Source organism: Eleutherodactylus coqui, chromosome 7, assembly GCF_035609145.1.
Source record: "Eleutherodactylus coqui strain aEleCoq1 chromosome 7, aEleCoq1.hap1, whole genome shotgun sequence".
Taxonomy (NCBI): Eukaryota; Metazoa; Chordata; class Amphibia; order Anura; family Eleutherodactylidae; genus Eleutherodactylus; species Eleutherodactylus coqui.
Genome location: NC_089843.1, coordinates 219,115,301 through 219,132,954, shown reverse-complemented (window position 1 = coordinate 219,132,954; position 17,654 = coordinate 219,115,301). Strand labels below are relative to the sequence as shown.

At 47.5% G+C, this 17,654-nt stretch overlaps 4 non-coding genes across 4 annotated transcripts; all 4 read left to right on the top strand.

Moving 5' to 3' along the window:
• Positions 1-989: 989 nt before the first annotated feature.
• On the top strand, positions 990-1,180 carry LOC136573790 (U2 spliceosomal RNA). Its single transcript, XR_010786008.1, has one exon. It is a non-coding gene; the product is annotated as a U2 spliceosomal RNA (small nuclear RNA).
• Positions 1,181-4,138: 2,958 nt separating this feature from the next.
• Positions 4,139-4,329, top strand: LOC136573789 (U2 spliceosomal RNA). Its single transcript, XR_010786007.1, has one exon. It is a non-coding gene; the product is annotated as a U2 spliceosomal RNA (small nuclear RNA).
• A 2,939-nt stretch (positions 4,330-7,268) lies between these two features.
• Positions 7,269-7,459, top strand: LOC136573788 (U2 spliceosomal RNA). The gene has a single exon (XR_010786006.1). It is a non-coding gene; the product is annotated as a U2 spliceosomal RNA (small nuclear RNA).
• A 2,936-nt stretch (positions 7,460-10,395) lies between these two features.
• Positions 10,396-10,586, top strand: LOC136573787 (U2 spliceosomal RNA). The gene has a single exon (XR_010786005.1). It is a non-coding gene; the product is annotated as a U2 spliceosomal RNA (small nuclear RNA).
• The last annotated feature ends 7,068 nt before the right edge of the window (positions 10,587-17,654 follow it).

The following is a 17,654-nucleotide window of genomic DNA, read 5'->3' as shown; positions in this document are numbered from 1 at the left end:
CCTGCCATACACCTGGCTCATGACATCACAAGGGAGTGACATCATCAGCATTCCAAACAGCTGGCTCATTTGCATACAGTATGTCTGTATGACATCACAAGGGAGTGACATCATCAGCATTCCAAACACCTGGCTCATTTGCATACAGTATGTATGTATGTATGACATCACAAGGGAGTGACATCATCAGCATTCCAAATACCTGGCTCATTTGCATACAGTATGTATGCATGTATGTGTCTATCTATCCTATCCTATCCTATCTAATCTATCTTTATTAATTACGTAGAATATAGATATGGATTATTTCTGAATTATAGATTTTGTAGATATAGATTAAAGATAGATTTAAGATTGTGTGTGTGTGTGTCTGTGTGTGTGTGTGATATATATAGATATATAGATATATATCTATATAGATATGTAAAAAAAATATAAAATCTGTAGTTATGTATGTATGACGGGAAAAAAAGGGCTGCTGTATGTTTTTAAGTTCTTCGGATGACCATGCCGTTCTATTATTCTCCTTACTAGGGTCTACTAATGCCGGCCCAGGGAAAGGCAATAAAGCCCTATGGGGCCGAAGCCAATTTCCCTCATTTCAGGTAAAAAGTTTCCATCCGTCCCCACTGGAAATGCGGCCGGCCGAAGAGATCCCTCCAACCGACCGGCCGACGCACCTTCAGAGACAAACTAGTGCTTGCTTCTAGTGTCATCGCCGGCTTAACCATCCTGGGTAGGGAGGTGACGAGTCCTGCAGCAGCAGCAGCAGCAGGCTCTACAAGCCTAGGATGCGTGAGCACGGTGCAAGAGGAAGGACTGAGGGGGGGGAGGGCGCGGTTGAGAAGGCGTGGGGCGGGGCTATGCAAAACTCTCCCAGCTGCCTGGGTGCATTGTGGGTGCGCCCAGAGTGCCGGCTGAGCCTGTTGCCTCAAGCCTTGGAAGTGGAGTTGGGCGGGCCGGGCTGCAGGTGAAACCTATTTCGGGTTATCGCTTCTCGGCCTTTTGGCTAAGATCAAGTGTAGTATCTGTTCTTATCAGTTTAATATCTGATACGTCCCCTATCTGGGGACCATATATTAAATGGATTTTTAGAACAGGGAGCTGGAAAAAGAGCTTGCTCTGTCCACTCCGCGCATTGACCTGGTATTGCAGTACCTCCAGGACCGGTGCACCCCCTTTCCTACAGCAGTTTCCAAAAGCAGAAAAACAACACTGACGAGCAAGAGGTGCAGCGCAGCTGTGGCTGCTTCTGCTGCTAACAAACGAGCACTTTGATTGACACTCAGCCCGTCTGCTGCCGTGGAGCTCGCAACATTGTATCCACTGAGCAGCTGCGTCTGCCAGAGTGTGCACAGCACAGGTACAACTGGAAGCAAAACAACACACACCAGTTCATATGCCAGCCGCACTCTATAGTTCGTACCTACCGCTGCGCTGATAGCCAAGTTGGAAACATCGGGCAGGCACAGCGTATCCTGGCAGCCTGCGTCTGTATGCTCCACGTATTCGGGTCATGGGTGTATGTGCTGGGGGTGCGGTCGTACCTGGGGCCCGGAGCCCTAGGGGGCCCATAAAGTCTCTCTTCCCCACATTGTAAACCAATGCTATCAATGAAGCTTTATAGTTTGGGGGCCCAGTCCCAGACTTTGTACTGGGGCCCCGCAGCTTCAAGTTACACCTCCGGATCAGGATAATGCTAGGCCATTCCAACCAGCCTGTGTGAGTGACCTGCAGTCGCTGGTAGTCGAAAAACTGCAGCGCTCCACGCGGGCTGAGATACACGCTCCACGTGGGATGATCCAGGCCAACGCTTACAGATGGAGCAACACCCGGGGAGCAAAGAACTCCAACGAACGGACGTCTACTTTAAAAGGATGTATTGCTTTATTCAATGCATGGACACAGAAACAGTTCAACCGCTCGCTAAAGACCGCAGTCAATACAGTAAAGAAAGAAATGTGTCTGTTTAATGTAAACTTGCACGGATCTCGTTTGTGAGCCACTGACTGACTGAATGAATGCTGCTGCTGCCGCTGCCGCAGCTGCATGTCTGAAACGTGGTCTGACGTTACATGCACCAGCAGGGATAAGGCCTTGCCTATAAGCATTCCCCAGCTGGCAAAAACGGAACCTCCCTGCCTATTCCTCACCGTGGAAGAACGGAACCTACCTTTTTTTAAAAAAAAAGAAAGCCACAGCAGCAGCCAACTAGATTTTGGTAGGCCGCTGTCTCCCCCTTGTGTGCTGCATTAAAAATGCACTCCGCTAGAAATAACTGATCCACGAAATAGAGCGTAGGGAGAGAATGAGGCTTCGAGATGAGCCGTCAGGCTATGATAAATTGTATCACACCTGGACGATATGGATAGATGCCCGGAGCTCACCCCTATTTACTAGGTGGTTACAGACAGGGACATGTGAGTAACACGTTTAAACCACAATCGTAAAGAGAAACAACAATCCCGGAGCCCGCCCCCCTCCCCCCTTTTTGTTTTATTTTCTCTTTCTCCCGTGTCATAGATACCTACCCTCCCTTACCGCTCCCCCCCCCCCCCCTTCCCCTGTTTGTAGACCTTATAAAATATCACAGACAAACATTATATAGTTCAACTCGAAATTTATTTATTAAGTTTCATTGTCAAAGTTATTTTTACATTGCTTTGAGATAAGGCAAAAGTTTCCCCCCCCCCCTCCATGAAACCAATAAAACCTATATTGAATAAAATAAAAATGATGCAGTTACCGGTAGTTCTGCAGTTGCCGGTAGGTAGTTCTGCAGTTGCCGGTAGGTAGTTCTGCAGTTGCCGGTAGGTAGTTCTGCAGTTGCCGGTAGGTAGTTTTGCAGTTACCGGTAGTTTTGCAGTTACCGGTAGTTTTGCAGTTACCGGTAGTTTTGCAGTTGCCGGTAGTTTTGCAGTTACCGGTAGTTTTGCAGTTACCGGTAGTTTTGCAGTTACCGGTAGTTTTGCAGTTGCCGGTAGTTTTGCAGTTACCGGTAGTTTTGCAGTTACCGGTAGTTCTGCAGCTTCTTGGTAGAGATAAAGACCATCTCCCGTCTCCCAGCTGCAGCAGAGACTGACTAAAATCGCTGCCAAGCCCGGTATTTATGCTTCTAAATTGATGACATCACAATGGAGTGACATCAGCCTGCCATACACCTGGCTCATGACATCACAAGGGAGTGACATCATCAGCATTCCAAACAGCTGGCTCATTTGCATACAGTATGTCTGTATGACATCACAAGGGAGTGACATCATCAGCATTCCAAACACCTGGCTCATTTGCATACAGTATGTATGTATGTATGACATCACAAGGGAGTGACATCATCAGCATTCCAAATACCTGGCTCATTTGCATACAGTATGTATGCATGTATGTGTCTATCTATCCTATCCTATCCTATCTAATCTATCTTTATTAATTACGTAGAATATAGATATGGATTATTTCTGAATTATAGATTTTGTAGATATAGATTAAAGATAGATTTAAGATTGTGTGTGTGTGTGTCTGTGTGTGTGTGTGATATATATAGATATATAGATATATATCTATATAGATATGTAAAAAAAATATAAAATCTGTAGTTATGTATGTATGACGGGAAAAAAAGGGCTGCTGTATGTTTTTAAGTTCTTCGGATGACCATGCCGTTCTATTATTCTCCTTACTAGGGTCTACTAATGCCGGCCCAGGGAAAGGCAATAAAGCCCTATGGGGCCGAAGCCAATTTCCCTCATTTCAGGTAAAAAGTTTCCATCCGTCCCCACTGGAAATGCGGCCGGCCGAAGAGATCCCTCCAACCGACCGGCCGACGCACCTTCAGAGACAAACTAGTGCTTGCTTCTAGTGTCATCGCCGGCTTAACCATCCTGGGTAGGGAGGTGACGAGTCCTGCAGCAGCAGCAGCAGCAGGCTCTACAAGCCTAGGATGCGTGAGCACGGTGCAAGAGGAAGGACTGAGGGGGGGGAGGGCGCGGTTGAGAAGGCGTGGGGCGGGGCTATGCAAAACTCTCCCAGCTGCCTGGGTGCATTGTGGGTGCGCCCAGAGTGCCGGCTGAGCCTGTTGCCTCAAGCCTTGGAAGTGGAGTTGGGCGGGCCGGGCTGCAGGTGAAACCTATTTCGGGTTATCGCTTCTCGGCCTTTTGGCTAAGATCAAGTGTAGTATCTGTTCTTATCAGTTTAATATCTGATACGTCCCCTATCTGGGGACCATATATTAAATGGATTTTTAGAACAGGGAGCTGGAAAAAGAGCTTGCTCTGTCCACTCCGCGCATTGACCTGGTATTGCAGTACCTCCAGGACCGGTGCACCCCCTTTCCTACAGCAGTTTCCAAAAGCAGAAAAACAACACTGACGAGCAAGAGGTGCAGCGCAGCTGTGGCTGCTTCTGCTGCTAACAAACGAGCACTTTGATTGACACTCAGCCCGTCTGCTGCCGTGGAGCTCGCAACATTGTATCCACTGAGCAGCTGCGTCTGCCAGAGTGTGCACAGCACAGGTACAACTGGAAGCAAAACAACACACACCAGTTCATATGCCAGCCGCACTCTATAGTTCGTACCTACCGCTGCGCTGATAGCCAAGTTGGAAACATCGGGCAGGCACAGCGTATCCTGGCAGCCTGCGTCTGTATGCTCCACGTATTCGGGTCATGGGTGTATGTGCTGGGGGTGCGGTCGTACCTGGGGCCCGGAGCCCTAGGGGGCCCATAAAGTCTCTCTTCCCCACATTGTAAACCAATGCTATCAATGAAGCTTTATAGTTTGGGGGCCCAGTCCCAGACTTTGTACTGGGGCCCCGCAGCTTCAAGTTACACCTCCGGATCAGGATAATGCTAGGCCATTCCAACCAGCCTGTGTGAGTGACCTGCAGTCGCTGGTAGTCGAAAAACTGCAGCGCTCCACGCGGGCTGAGATACACGCTCCACGTGGGATGATCCAGGCCAACGCTTACAGATGGAGCAACACCCGGGGAGCAAAGAACTCCAACGAACGGACGTCTACTTTAAAAGGATGTATTGCTTTATTCAATGCATGGACACAGAAACAGTTCAACCGCTCGCTAAAGACCGCAGTCAATACAGTAAAGAAAGAAATGTGTCTGTTTAATGTAAACTTGCACGGATCTCGTTTGTGAGCCACTGACTGACTGAATGAATGCTGCTGCTGCCGCTGCCGCAGCTGCATGTCTGAAACGTGGTCTGACGTTACATGCACCAGCAGGGATAAGGCCTTGCCTATAAGCATTCCCCAGCTGGCAAAAACGGAACCTCCCTGCCTATTCCTCACCGTGGAAGAACGGAACCTACCTTTTTTTTAAAAAAAAGAAAGCCACAGCAGCAGCCAACTAGATTTTGGTAGGCCGCTGTCTCCCCCTTGTGTGCTGCATTAAAAATGCACTCCGCTAGAAATAACTGATCCACGAAATAGAGCGTAGGGAGAGAATGAGGCTTCGAGATGAGCCGTCAGGCTATGATAAATTGTATCACACCTGGACGATATGGATAGATGCCCGGAGCTCACCCCTATTTACTAGGTGGTTACAGACAGGGACATGTGAGTAACACGTTTAAACCACAATCGTAAAGAGAAACAACAATCCCGGAGCCCGCCCCCCTCCCCCCTTTTTGTTTTATTTTCTCTTTCTCCCGTGTCATAGATACCTACCCTCCCTTACCGCTCCCCCCCCCCCCCTTCCCCTGTTTGTAGACCTTATAAAATATCACAGACAAACATGATATAGTTCAACTCGAAATTTATTTATTAAGTTTCATTGTCAAAGTTATTTTTACATTGCTTTGAGATAAGGCAAAAGTTTCCCCCCCCCCCTCCATGAAACCAATAAAACCTATATTGAATAAAATAAAAATGATGCAGTTGCCGGTAGGTAGTTCTGCAGTTGCCGGTAGGTAGTTCTGCAGTTGCCGGTAGGTAGTTCTGCAGTTGCCGGTAGGTAGTTTTGCAGTTACCGGTAGTTTTGCAGTTACCGGTAGTTTTGCAGTTACCGGTAGTTTTGCAGTTGCCGGTAGTTTTGCAGTTACCGGTAGTTTTGCAGTTACCGGTAGTTTTGCAGTTACCGGTAGTTTTGCAGTTGCCGGTAGTTTTGCAGTTACCGGTAGTTTTGCAGTTACCGGTAGTTCTGCAGCTTCTTGGTAGAGATAAAGACCATCTCCCGTCTCCCAGCTGCAGCAGAGACTGACTAAAATCGCTGCCAAGCCCGGTATTTATGCTTCTAAATTGATGACATCACAATGGAGTGACATCAGCCTGCCATACACCTGGCTCATGACATCACAAGGGAGTGACATCATCAGCATTCCAAACAGCTGGCTCATTTGCATACAGTATGTCTGTATGACATCACAAGGGAGTGACATCATCAGCATTCCAAACACCTGGCTCATTTGCATACAGTATGTATGTATGTATGACATCACAAGGGAGTGACATCATCAGCATTCCAAATACCTGGCTCATTTGCATACAGTATGTATGCATGTATGTGTCTATCTATCCTATCCTATCCTATCTAATCTATCTTTATTAATTACGTAGAATATAGATATGGATTATTTCTGAATTATAGATTTTGTAGATATAGATTAAAGATAGATTTAAGATTGTGTGTGTGTGTGTCTGTGTGTGTGTGTGATATATATAGATATATAGATATATATCTATATAGATATGTAAAAAAAATATAAAATCTGTAGTTATGTATGTATGACGGGAAAAAAAGGGCTGCTGTATGTTTTTAAGTTCTTCGGATGACCATGCCGTTCTATTATTCTCCTTACTAGGGTCTACTAATGCCGGCCCAGGGAAAGGCAATAAAGCCCTATGGGGCCGAAGCCAATTTCCCTCATTTCAGGTAAAAAGTTTCCATCCGTCCCCACTGGAAATGCGGCCGGCCGAAGAGATCCCTCCAACCGACCGGCCGACGCACCTTCAGAGACAAACTAGTGCTTGCTTCTAGTGTCATCGCCGGCTTAACCATCCTGGGTAGGGAGGTGACGAGTCCTGCAGCAGCAGCAGCAGCAGGCTCTACAAGCCTAGGATGCGTGAGCACGGTGCAAGAGGAAGGACTGAGGGGGGGGAGGGCGCGGTTGAGAAGGCGTGGGGCGGGGCTATGCAAAACTCTCCCAGCTGCCTGGGTGCATTGTGGGTGCGCCCAGAGTGCCGGCTGAGCCTGTTGCCTCAAGCCTTGGAAGTGGAGTTGGGCGGGCCGGGCTGCAGGTGAAACCTATTTCGGGTTATCGCTTCTCGGCCTTTTGGCTAAGATCAAGTGTAGTATCTGTTCTTATCAGTTTAATATCTGATACGTCCCCTATCTGGGGACCATATATTAAATGGATTTTTAGAACAGGGAGCTGGAAAAAGAGCTTGCTCTGTCCACTCCGCGCATTGACCTGGTATTGCAGTACCTCCAGGACCGGTGCACCCCCTTTCCTACAGCAGTTTCCAAAAGCAGAAAAACAACACTGACGAGCAAGAGGTGCAGCGCAGCTGTGGCTGCTTCTGCTGCTAACAAACGAGCACTTTGATTGACACTCAGCCCGTCTGCTGCCGTGGAGCTCGCAACATTGTATCCACTGAGCAGCTGCGTCTGCCAGAGTGTGCACAGCACAGGTACAACTGGAAGCAAAACAACACACACCAGTTCATATGCCAGCCGCACTCTATAGTTCGTACCTACCGCTGCGCTGATAGCCAAGTTGGAAACATCGGGCAGGCACAGCGTATCCTGGCAGCCTGCGTCTGTATGCTCCACGTATTCGGGTCATGGGTGTATGTGCTGGGGGTGCGGTCGTACCTGGGGCCCGGAGCCCTAGGGGGCCCATAAAGTCTCTCTTCCCCACATTGTAAACCAATGCTATCAATGAAGCTTTATAGTTTGGGGGCCCAGTCCCAGACTTTGTACTGGGGCCCCGCAGCTTCAAGTTACACCTCCGGATCAGGATAATGCTAGGCCATTCCAACCAGCCTGTGTGAGTGACCTGCAGTCGCTGGTAGTCGAAAAACTGCAGCGCTCCACGCGGGCTGAGATACACGCTCCACGTGGGATGATCCAGGCCAACGCTTACAGATGGAGCAACACCCGGGGAGCAAAGAACTCCAACGAACGGACGTCTACTTTAAAAGGATGTATTGCTTTATTCAATGCATGGACACAGAAACAGTTCAACCGCTCGCTAAAGACCGCAGTCAATACAGTAAAGAAAGAAATGTGTCTGTTTAATGTAAACTTGCACGGATCTCGTTTGTGAGCCACTGACTGACTGAATGAATGCTGCTGCTGCCGCTGCCGCAGCTGCATGTCTGAAACGTGGTCTGACGTTACATGCACCAGCAGGGATAAGGCCTTGCCTATAAGCATTCCCCAGCTGGCAAAAACGGAACCTCCCTGCCTATTCCTCACCGTGGAAGAACGGAACCTACCTTTTTTTTAAAAAAAAGAAAGCCACAGCAGCAGCCAACTAGATTTTGGTAGGCCGCTGTCTCCCCCTTGTGTGCTGCATTAAAAATGCACTCCGCTAGAAATAACTGATCCACGAAATAGAGCGTAGGGAGAGAATGAGGCTTCGAGATGAGCCGTCAGGCTATGATAAATTGTATCACACCTGGACGATATGGATAGATGCCCGGAGCTCACCCCTATTTACTAGGTGGTTACAGACAGGGACATGTGAGTAACACGTTTAAACCACAATCGTAAAGAGAAACAACAATCCCGGAGCCCGCCCCCCTCCCCCCTTTTTGTTTTATTTTCTCTTTCTCCCGTGTCATAGATACCTACCCTCCCTTACCGCTCCCCCCCCCCCCCCTTCCCCTGTTTGTAGACCTTATAAAATATCACAGACAAACATGATATAGTTCAACTCGAAATTTATTTATTAAGTTTCATTGTCAAAGTTATTTTTACATTGCTTTGAGATAAGGCAAAAGTTTCCCCCCCCCCCTCCATGAAACCAATAAAACCTATATTGAATAAAATAAAAATGATGCAGTTACCGGTAGTTCTGCAGTTGCCGGTAGGTAGTTCTGCAGTTGCCGGTAGGTAGTTCTGCAGTTGCCGGTAGGTAGTTTTGCAGTTACCGGTAGTTTTGCAGTTACCGGTAGTTTTGCAGTTACCGGTAGTTTTGCAGTTGCCGGTAGTTTTGCAGTTACCGGTAGTTTTGCAGTTACCGGTAGTTTTGCAGTTACCGGTAGTTTTGCAGTTGCCGGTAGTTTTGCAGTTACCGGTAGTTTTGCAGTTACCGGTAGTTCTGCAGCTTCTTGGTAGAGATAAAGACCATCTCCCGTCTCCCAGCTGCAGCAGAGACTGACTAAAATCGCTGCCAAGCCCGGTATTTATGCTTCTAAATTGATGACATCACAATGGAGTGACATCAGCCTGCCATACACCTGGCTCATGACATCACAAGGGAGTGACATCATCAGCATTCCAAACAGCTGGCTCATTTGCATACAGTATGTCTGTATGACATCACAAGGGAGTGACATCATCAGCATTCCAAACACCTGGCTCATTTGCATACAGTATGTATGTATGTATGACATCACAAGGGAGTGACATCATCAGCATTCCAAATACCTGGCTCATTTGCATACAGTATGTATGCATGTATGTGTCTATCTATCCTATCCTATCCTATCTAATCTATCTTTATTAATTACGTAGAATATAGATATGGATTATTTCTGAATTATAGATTTTGTAGATATAGATTAAAGATAGATTTAAGATTGTGTGTGTGTGTGTCTGTGTGTGTGTGTGATATATATAGATATATAGATATATATCTATATAGATATGTAAAAAAAATATAAAATCTGTAGTTATGTATGTATGACGGGAAAAAAAGGGCTGCTGTATGTTTTTAAGTTCTTCGGATGACCATGCCGTTCTATTATTCTCCTTACTAGGGTCTACTAATGCCGGCCCAGGGAAAGGCAATAAAGCCCTATGGGGCCGAAGCCAATTTCCCTCATTTCAGGTAAAAAGTTTCCATCCGTCCCCACTGGAAATGCGGCCGGCCGAAGAGATCCCTCCAACCGACCGGCCGACGCACCTTCAGAGACAAACTAGTGCTTGCTTCTAGTGTCATCGCCGGCTTAACCATCCTGGGTAGGGAGGTGACGAGTCCTGCAGCAGCAGCAGCAGCAGGCTCTACAAGCCTAGGATGCGTGAGCACGGTGCAAGAGGAAGGACTGAGGGGGGGGAGGGCGCGGTTGAGAAGGCGTGGGGCGGGGCTATGCAAAACTCTCCCAGCTGCCTGGGTGCATTGTGGGTGCGCCCAGAGTGCCGGCTGAGCCTGTTGCCTCAAGCCTTGGAAGTGGAGTTGGGCGGGCCGGGCTGCAGGTGAAACCTATTTCGGGTTATCGCTTCTCGGCCTTTTGGCTAAGATCAAGTGTAGTATCTGTTCTTATCAGTTTAATATCTGATACGTCCCCTATCTGGGGACCATATATTAAATGGATTTTTAGAACAGGGAGCTGGAAAAAGAGCTTGCTCTGTCCACTCCGCGCATTGACCTGGTATTGCAGTACCTCCAGGACCGGTGCACCCCCTTTCCTACAGCAGTTTCCAAAAGCAGAAAAACAACACTGACGAGCAAGAGGTGCAGCGCAGCTGTGGCTGCTTCTGCTGCTAACAAACGAGCACTTTGATTGACACTCAGCCCGTCTGCTGCCGTGGAGCTCGCAACATTGTATCCACTGAGCAGCTGCGTCTGCCAGAGTGTGCACAGCACAGGTACAACTGGAAGCAAAACAACACACACCAGTTCATATGCCAGCCGCACTCTATAGTTCGTACCTACCGCTGCGCTGATAGCCAAGTTGGAAACATCGGGCAGGCACAGCGTATCCTGGCAGCCTGCGTCTGTATGCTCCACGTATTCGGGTCATGGGTGTATGTGCTGGGGGTGCGGTCGTACCTGGGGCCCGGAGCCCTAGGGGGCCCATAAAGTCTCTCTTCCCCACATTGTAAACCAATGCTATCAATGAAGCTTTATAGTTTGGGGGCCCAGTCCCAGACTTTGTACTGGGGCCCCGCAGCTTCAAGTTACACCTCCGGATCAGGATAATGCTAGGCCATTCCAACCAGCCTGTGTGAGTGACCTGCAGTCGCTGGTAGTCGAAAAACTGCAGCGCTCCACGCGGGCTGAGATACACGCTCCACGTGGGATGATCCAGGCCAACGCTTACAGATGGAGCAACACCCGGGGAGCAAAGAACTCCAACGAACGGACGTCTACTTTAAAAGGATGTATTGCTTTATTCAATGCATGGACACAGAAACAGTTCAACCGCTCGCTAAAGACCGCAGTCAATACAGTAAAGAAAGAAATGTGTCTGTTTAATGTAAACTTGCACGGATCTCGTTTGTGAGCCACTGACTGACTGAATGAATGCTGCTGCTGCCGCTGCCGCAGCTGCATGTCTGAAACGTGGTCTGACGTTACATGCACCAGCAGGGATAAGGCCTTGCCTATAAGCATTCCCCAGCTGGCAAAAACGGAACCTCCCTGCCTATTCCTCACCGTGGAAGAACGGAACCTACCTTTTTTTTAAAAAAAAGAAAGCCACAGCAGCAGCCAACTAGATTTTGGTAGGCCGCTGTCTCCCCCTTGTGTGCTGCATTAAAAATGCACTCCGCTAGAAATAACTGATCCACGAAATAGAGCGTAGGGAGAGAATGAGGCTTCGAGATGAGCCGTCAGGCTATGATAAATTGTATCACACCTGGACGATATGGATAGATGCCCGGAGCTCACCCCTATTTACTAGGTGGTTACAGACAGGGACATGTGAGTAACACGTTTAAACCACAATCGTAAAGAGAAACAACAATCCCGGAGCCCGCCCCCCTCCCCCCTTTTTGTTTTATTTTCTCTTTCTCCCGTGTCATAGATACCTACCCTCCCTTACCGCTCCCCCCCCCCCCCCTTCCCCTGTTTGTAGACCTTATAAAATATCACAGACAAACATGATATAGTTCAACTCGAAATTTATTTATTAAGTTTCATTGTCAAAGTTATTTTTACATTGCTTTGAGATAAGGCAAAAGTTTCCCCCCCCCCCTCCATGAAACCAATAAAACCTATATTGAATAAAATAAAAATGATGCAGTTACCGGTAGTTCTGCAGTTGCCGGTAGGTAGTTCTGCAGTTGCCGGTAGGTAGTTCTGCAGTTGCCGGTAGGTAGTTTTGCAGTTACCGGTAGTTTTGCAGTTACCGGTAGTTTTGCAGTTACCGGTAGTTTTGCAGTTGCCGGTAGTTTTGCAGTTACCGGTAGTTTTGCAGTTACCGGTAGTTTTGCAGTTACCGGTAGTTTTGCAGTTGCCGGTAGTTTTGCAGTTACCGGTAGTTTTGCAGTTACCGGTAGTTCTGCAGCTTCTTGGTAGAGATAAAGACCATCTCCCGTCTCCCAGCTGCAGCAGAGACTGACTAAAATCGCTGCCAAGCCCGGTATTTATGCTTCTAAATTGATGACATCACAATGGAGTGACATCAGCCTGCCATACACCTGGCTCATGACATCACAAGGGAGTGACATCATCAGCATTCCAAACAGCTGGCTCATTTGCATACAGTATGTCTGTATGACATCACAAGGGAGTGACATCATCAGCATTCCAAACACCTGGCTCATTTGCATACAGTATGTATGTATGTATGACATCACAAGGGAGTGACATCATCAGCATTCCAAATACCTGGCTCATTTGCATACAGTATGTATGCATGTATGTGTCTATCTATCCTATCCTATCCTATCTAATCTATCTTTATTAATTACGTAGAATATAGATATGGATTATTTCTGAATTATAGATTTTGTAGATATAGATTAAAGATAGATTTAAGATTGTGTGTGTGTGTGTCTGTGTGTGTGTGTGATATATATAGATATATAGATATATATCTATATAGATATGTAAAAAAAATATAAAATCTGTAGTTATGTATGTATGACGGGAAAAAAAGGGCTGCTGTATGTTTTTAAGTTCTTCGGATGACCATGCCGTTCTATTATTCTCCTTACTAGGGTCTACTAATGCCGGCCCAGGGAAAGGCAATAAAGCCCTATGGGGCCGAAGCCAATTTCCCTCATTTCAGGTAAAAAGTTTCCATCCGTCCCCACTGGAAATGCGGCCGGCCGAAGAGATCCCTCCAACCGACCGGCCGACGCACCTTCAGAGACAAACTAGTGCTTGCTTCTAGTGTCATCGCCGGCTTAACCATCCTGGGTAGGGAGGTGACGAGTCCTGCAGCAGCAGCAGCAGCAGGCTCTACAAGCCTAGGATGCGTGAGCACGGTGCAAGAGGAAGGACTGAGGGGGGGGAGGGCGCGGTTGAGAAGGCGTGGGGCGGGGCTATGCAAAACTCTCCCAGCTGCCTGGGTGCATTGTGGGTGCGCCCAGAGTGCCGGCTGAGCCTGTTGCCTCAAGCCTTGGAAGTGGAGTTGGGCGGGCCGGGCTGCAGGTGAAACCTATTTCGGGTTATCGCTTCTCGGCCTTTTGGCTAAGATCTACGTGGTCTGGTCAGAGGTTTCTGAGCCTGTCGTACCCTCGGCCTTGGGGCATCGGTGCTTCGTGCATCTTAAGCCCTTCGCTGCTATTGGGGGCGGACTTGCGAAGATACTTGGGAAGGCGATCGCTCTATTCCTTTGAAGATGTCGGAGAACGTGGCGGCTACCATCCGTTATGCGGAATCCGGTGATCTACGTCTGAAGAATTCTTTCAAGATTGAAATTGCTGATGAAGTGCGGGATAAGGTCTCCCTAAGTTTCTTCGTACGGAGGATCCTGCTGGAAACGTTGAAGATCAAGAGGGAGGATATTCTGGCCCTGCAAGACTCGCCTGGACGGTTTATTCTTACCCTGGAGTCTGAAGCAGCTTGCCAGAACTGCTTTCGTCAGATTAATGCGAACCTGCACGAGGAGAACCTAAAAGGACTATCTTTTGTGGTGCTTTATTCTGGAGGTGAGAAGCCTCTGGTAGTCCATATGAGCAACCCATATGTGGACTTTGATGATATCACCCGCTTTCTGTGGACCTACTGCTCTGAGGTACGTTTCTCTCATAAGGTGCTGAATTCAGAGCAGTTATGGACTGGCAAATATAAGTTTTTTGTCAAATTCCAGCAGAGCCCGGAGGGAATCGAGGGTTTGAGGCACCCCCCATCAAGCTTTATGATTGGAAGGGATCGGGGTCGTCTCTTTTACCCTGGAATGCCTTTATTCTGCAGAAAGTGTATGGAGTTCGGGCATGTGTATGAAACCTGCAAGGAGGAGGTAGCGGTTTGTAAGAAATGCTACAGGAAAGGGCATGCTACCATGAGCTGTAAGAACACAATCGTCTGTAACATTTGCAAAGTGTCTGGGCATACTTTTAAAGACTGTCCATTGAAAAAAAGCAGCCGATCGTATGCGGATGTGCTCAAAAAACACCCTGTGTTGGAGGGCACATCTAAAGCGCAAGCATCACCAGCTAGCGTTGTCCCTGAAGAACAGCCTGTAAAGGACCTAACTGATGATACCAAAATTCCTGTTGACTGGTCCAAGGTGTCCGATGATCCAGAGGGGGATGCGCCAGGGGCAGGGGGGTCTGAGGTTGAAGCCGCTGAAAGCCCCTCTGCTGCTGCCGAGGGCCCCAACACCGAAGATACAGAGGGCGAGATGGAGTGGGAGGTACAGCGGAAAAGGAAAAAGGCGGCTGACAAAAGACAAGACACTGCAAAGAAGGTGCTGGTAAAATCCAGCTCTTTACAACCGGGGGAAACATCCACTGAGACTTCAGACACCCGCCTCTATAAACCGGTTCCTTCCAGGCTGCAACTACCTGAGCCCCCTGCGGAACCACCCCCTTCTGACCCAACTAACATCAGGTTTTCCGATTCGTCAGAGAACGTCTCGAGCCCTGGAACAGCTGGGATTATGACGGACTCGGACAGCAGTAGTGCCTGACCTCCTAAATGGCCCGCAACATTGGAATCGCCTCACTAAATGTGAGAAGCCTGAGGAGTCCTACAAGAAGGGCTGCCTTGTTTTCTTTTTTGTCCACCATGAACTGTGATATTATATGCCTACAAGAGTGTGGGATTGACTACAGCCCAAACTATGCGGATTTGAGAGAAAGCTGGACTTTGGGACCATCCATATGGTCTGGAGACAATGAGAACAGAGCGACAGGCATCGGAGTTCTGTTTAAGTCCCATGAATTTAAAGTCCATTCCTTTTTACAGGTCGTTCCTGGAAGAGCCCTTCTCCTAAATGTAAGCTTCCGGGGAGTAGAGTTCAGGCTGCTATCTATCTATGCCTCACCATTGAAGGAGGAGCGATCCCAGCTATTTGAGGATCTACAGTACTACCTGCCAGGCTCTTTGCCTTTGATAATCTGTGGCGATTTTAATTGTGTCCTGCCTGGGGAGAAGAGGTGGGGTGCTGAGGCGCCCAGAAAAGACAAGACAGAGAAACAACTTAAGGACCTGTTGGATGACTTCAGACTTAAAGACATTTGGAGAGTACTGCACAAGAGCGATCCAGGATATACCTGGGAGAGCGTGACTTCGAAATCTCGCATCGACTTAATCTGTGGGACAGAACAAGTTATCGCCAGGTCAATGGACTTGGTCTCCAACATATTCTCAGATCACAAGTTAGTACTTGCGCAACTAGAACTGCCTGGCCTCTGTAGAGACAGAGGTGTGTGGAGACTGAACACACAACTGCTAGAAGACCCCAGCATCAGAGAGGAGTTTATTGCTTTCTACAAGAAGCTGAAGAACAGGCAAGACCGCTACACCTCCCTGCTGGACTGGTGGGAGCAAAGCAAAAAGGAGATTAAGCAGTTTTTTGTAAAAGCCAGTATCACCAGGGCAAGAGAGAAAATCAGCTGGCATAGAAGGCTCTGCACCAAGCTGCAGACCTGCTACAAATTGAAGGCCAATGGAGTGGATATGGAAGATATTATTGCCAACACAAAGAGAGAGATTACTAAAGAAATTCACTCCAGAGGTAAAGAACTGATCTATAACTCTAAAGTTAAAACTATGGAGAGCGACGAGAAATGTTCTAGATTTTTTTTCAAGAAAGTTGTTTCCACCAAAGAAATGATTACCGAACTAGAAGGTGAGACATCGTCAGGAGGCATGCTCACCAAAGCAAAAGAGTTTTATCAAGAGCTTTTTGATGAAAAACGCATAGACTGGTCTTTCACTGAGGATGCTCTGGGTGCCTTGCAGGGCAAATTAGAGAAAGAAGACCAAGAGACACTTTGCACAGAAGTCACTTTGCCAGAGTTAGATGCTGCTATTAAGAGTCTCTCGTATGGGAAAACCCCTGGTATTGACGGTTTACCGGTTGAATTCTACAGAACATTTTGGGACTTTTTTAGCGTTGATCTGCATGCAGTTTTTAAAGAAGCCTTTAAACGTGAGGTGTTGCCCCTGTCTTGGAGGAGTGGAGTTGTTTCTATTTTGTTCAAGAAGGGAGACCGAACCCGTTTGGAGAATTGGAGACCCATCACGCTGCTGAATGTGGACTATAAGCTAATGTCTAAAGTTTTAGTAAACCGTTTTAAAGGGGTTTTAAATAAAGTCATTAATGCGGACCAAGTGTGCGGAGTACCAGGAAGAGGAATACATGAGCACCTGAATCTCATCCGAGACATCATCTGGTACCAACAAGACAGGAAGCAAAGTGTAGCCTTTTTGTCGCTTGATTTTCAGAAGGCTTTTGACCGTGTCTCACATAGGTTTTTATGGGCGGTTTTAAGAGCAATGCGTTTTCCTGAAAGTTTTATCAAACAGATTGCACTCTTATATAAGGACTCTTTTAGCAAAATTTTAATAAATGGCTCATTAACAGAAGAGATCCAGCTGCGTTCAGGGGTCAAGCAAGGCTGCCCCTTGTCACCGATTTTATTCATCTGTGCAATAGAACCCTTATTATCGATGATCCGGAGGGATAAAGTGATTAAAGGTGTGCCAATCCCTGGCGGCCAGGGGAAAGAAGTCAAAGTCCTAGGATACATGGATGACATCTCTATTTGTTGTACCACACCAGCGGCTTTGAGGCGAGCCATAAGAATAACTGAGTTTTTTTGTGAAGCCTCAGCTTTCAAGTTGAATGTAAATAAGAGCAGTTGCTTCACCATTGGAGACTGGTCAGATGTGGTCATCCCTAACCTGAAGATGCAGTCAGATGGAATCACGATCTTGGGTGTAGTATTTGACAAACAAAACGAAGGAGTCCAAAGCTGGGAAGCTGTCAGAGAGAAGATACAGAAAAAGATCGACTTCTGGAAGCTCAGGAAGCTGACCCTAGAAGGGAAAGTATTAATTATTAAGGCCCTCCTGCTCCCCATCATGCTGTACCTGAGTATTGTTTTCCCTCCAAATGATGTCACCACAAAGAAGCTGCAGAGAATGCTATTCCAGTTCGTGTGGGGCTCAAAGTTTGAGAAGCTCAGTAGGCAAACTATGTACAAGTCGCATGGCCTCGGAGGTAAGAACGTTCCAGAGATTAAGTTATTTTTGCACTCAAAATTTTTTAGCCTCTGTTTTAAAACCATGTCCTTAGATAACACCTGGTCCTACTTTTTAAGGTACGCGGCCGGACATGTTTTTAGGAA